Source organism: Daucus carota, chromosome 2 (genome assembly GCF_001625215.2).
Source record: "Daucus carota subsp. sativus chromosome 2, DH1 v3.0, whole genome shotgun sequence".
Classification (NCBI taxonomy): Eukaryota; Viridiplantae; Streptophyta; class Magnoliopsida; order Apiales; family Apiaceae; genus Daucus; species Daucus carota.
The window spans coordinates 22,012,677-22,016,375 of record NC_030382.2 but is presented as its reverse complement, the minus strand read 5'-3'; the positions used below and the strand labels follow the sequence as shown (position 1 = coordinate 22,016,375).

The 3,699-nt window shown below is 41.6% G+C and overlaps 1 non-coding gene across 1 annotated transcript; it reads left to right on the top strand.

The window, feature by feature from the left end:
• Positions 1–967: 967 nt before the first annotated feature.
• LOC135150938 (small nucleolar RNA R71) lies at positions 968–1,074 on the top strand. Its single transcript, XR_010289398.1, has one exon. It is a non-coding gene; the product is annotated as a small nucleolar RNA R71 (small nucleolar RNA).
• The last annotated feature ends 2,625 nt before the right edge of the window (positions 1,075–3,699 follow it).

The following is a 3,699-nucleotide window of genomic DNA, read 5'->3' as shown; positions in this document are numbered from 1 at the left end:
CAACCTCCTAGGAAACGGAGGTGGTGGATATAATGGCTTTGACACCGGAGCAGCTGCAGGGATAGCCCTATCCATTTCAACATTAGGTTTTATGCCAATTGTATTCGAAGGAAGTTCTGCTGGAATTTCTTGCGGTTCATCATCCTGATCTTGTACTAATGTTGAGGTTGGCCCTGTTGTAGTTTTTCCAGATCTCAGCGTAATGGATTGGACTTGCTCTTTAGGGTCCCTCTTACCTGGTACCTCTGTATCACTAGGGAGATTCCCCTGTGGTCTGCTTAATAAAGCATTAGCTAACTGACCGACTTGTGTCTCCAAGGCTTTTAAAGTTACTGCCTGACTCTTGTACATGAGTCTTAGTTCTTCCATGTCAGACCTTTCGTTAGCTGATTGCCCATGATTCTGAAATCCCGGAGGGTGATATGGCTGTTTAGGTGCATACTGTTGTGAAGTTCCAGCCTGACTATACTGTTTAGGTCCCTGTTGAAATCCTTGTTGAGGCTGATTATAACCCTGATTATTACTCCAGCTGAAATTCGGATGATTTCGGTTGTTAGGATGGTAAGTAGCTGGAGCAGGCTGTTGACCTCTCTGAAAGTTGCTCACAAATTGTGCTGATTCACTAGAAATGGCACACTGATCAGTAGAGTGAGTACCAGCACATAATTCGCAAATTGAGATTGGCTGTTGAATTCCTTGGTTAGCCAGAGAATCGACTTTCATCGTGAGAGCCTTAAGTTGAGCAGCAATAGCTGTAGACGTGTCAAGATCAAGAACTCCGGCTACCTTCCCTTGAGTAAGTCTTTGAGTAGGGTTCTGATATTCATTAGCAGCCATCATTTCAATAAGATCATAAGCTTCTTCATAACTTTTAGCCCATAGCGCACCTCCAGAAGCAGCATCAAGCATAGGTCTGGATTGAGGTCCAAGACCATTATAGAAACAGTTTATTTGCATCCAATCCGGCATGCCATGATGGGGACACTTCCTTAGCATCTCCTTATATCGCTCCCAGGCTTCACAGAATGTTTCTCCTGATTGTTGAGAGAATTGAGATAGAGCATTTCGTAGTGCAGCAGTCTTTGCCATGGGGAAGAATTTAGTGAGAAATTTCTGAGCTAGATCTTCCCATGTAGTAATAGAACCAGATGGTAAAGAATGCAACCATCCCTTAGCCTTATCTCTCAGTGAAAATGGGAAAAGCCTTAGCTTCACAGCATCATCAGAAACTCCATTAAATTTGAAAGTGTCACAGATCTCTATAAAATTACGTATATGCATATTAGGGTCTTCAGTAGGAGAACCCCCAAACTGTACCGAGTTCTGGACCATTTGAATAGTTCCTGGTTTGATTTCAAAGGCATTGGCTGCGATTGCAGGCCTGACAATGCTTGACTGGATATCATCGATCTTTGGCATAGAGAAATCCTTCAATGCCTTACTGTCTGGTTGTGCTTCAGGTTCTGTCATTGTTTCAGAATCAGAAGAAGAAGATGAATCAATTGCTTCCTTACGAGCTTTAGAACGTGTTAGCATAAACGCGACTCAAGTACCTGAAATAAAGAAAAGAAAAGAAAAGTGAGAAGAGAATAGAATCCTAGTCAGTGAATTTTAATGCACACTGATGACAAGTACATAAACTAATTAATTAACACCGAGTCCCCGGCAGCGGCGCCAAAAACTTGTTCGCAAAAATCTACACGCAAGCGCACGTGATCACAAGTAATATATTTGTTCGTTCCCACAGAGACTGGTGAATTAAGAATACGCACCTATGCAACAATGTATGAGTAATTTTCACTGCTAAAACAATTAACAAGAATGTGTTCTTTTATACTAATAACTAAATTTACTAATCAAAATCAGAATAGGAAAACACATGGGATTCTAACTTCATTATCGAATTCATCTAGAATTGAAATTACTGATTAACATGCGACTGTTGATCCTAATCAGACAACACGAAAGTAATACATGCCAACTCTCGTTGCACACATATCATACCAATCAAAATCCACGGTTAAGATAGAAATCTCATGGACACCAACAAAGCTCAGACCCTATATCTCTATAGCGGTAGTGTAAGCAGAGAGGTTTAATAGCAAGTCGTCTATCGTGATTACACAGGGTGATAAAAATAGTTCAAGTCTACCACAAATTATGTTTCATTCACATAATCCTATGTTTACATGGCATAGTTCTAAATTCAATCATCCACTCTCGCTTCAGAAAGAATTAACAAACAACTTAGAAGTTAGCTACGCTCCTAAGAAGAATAAGCACGGCGCATGCAAAGAAATCAACGTACGTCACATAATCAATCAATTAATATTCGTTACTAGACTACATCGATAAATCCATTAGAATCCCATGAAGGCGGTTAGTTCATAATCGAACTAATCGACATCATGGGTTTTAATGAAAACATGATAAATAAAATACAAGAATTAAGCGGAATAAAAGTGCTTGAATTAATAATAAAGAACACAACGTTACAGAATTGATGTTCACGATCTCGCTCGAAACTGTCACTTCCTCGCGAAGAACGATCCACTACAAAACTGATAATGTGCTTGATTACAAAAAACTAAAACTATGATATTGTTCTTTTTTTTTCTAAAAATACTTCGAGGCTAGGGTTTTACACATGAGAAAATAAAATACATTGACCAAGTCAACCGGGCCTCGACCGCTGCTCAATTCCCTCAGAAAAGCTTCAAAAATCGGCCCGGAACAATTCGGCTGGGCGTGGCCGCGCTAATCAGGCGCAGGCGCGCTTCCTGACTTTGGACTAGCGCGGGCGCGCTAGTGTCTGCCACTGGCAGTCCGTTTCTTAGTTTTCAGCTCGTTCTCGCGTGCATGCCCTTCCTCGCTCTAGTACCACTTCCGTAGGTGATCAAGGTTGCATTTAGCACATGCAACAAGCCCTTTAAACCCCTAGACAGCTCTAGTGGACGAGTGCGTTCTCGTGAGGGTTTGTAGAAGATGTACCCACAAAATCACAAGTCGTGATGAATCCACAATTCTCTATTCTTGCAATTAATGCACCAAAAACAACCTAAAATGAGAGAAAATCACTTCATCACCTCAACTCGTGACCTGCACAGAAAAACACTAAAAACACATAAAAAGACACTAAACACTTAAGTACAACCAACCAATTTAAGTGGAAATGAAGGCCTATAAGTGTGTATAAATACCACTTATCAGCCGCTGGCCTCGAAACGAACTTTTCTACACAATCCAACCATCCTGAAGCCTCCCCAAGCAGCTAAATGTAGGGATTTTCAGAGTTTTTAACTTCTTAGGACCCCGAGGTTCCACTCCTCCTGCTATCTCCTTTCCTTTACCCACAGGCCCCTCCTCAGCTTTCCTCTTCAACCCTACAGTCTTCACCCTACTGTGAACCAACTTGCTTATGGGCACCTCCTCACACGACGAATCACTATCACTCTCCTTGTCTATCGAAATGTTCCCGCTCCCGCTCTCCGACTCATCCCTATCGGAATCATCTCCCACACTGCTCGAAGCAGACAAAAATGCATTCAAGAGTGAGTAACACTGATATCACCACTTCCTTCCGCTCTTACCTTACCTCTACCCATGTCTCTATCTCGGCAATATCTACAGTAAAAACGAAGAAAACATCGGAAAAGGTCCTCGAATAAACTTATCAATCTCGGAAAGACTCGAAATCCT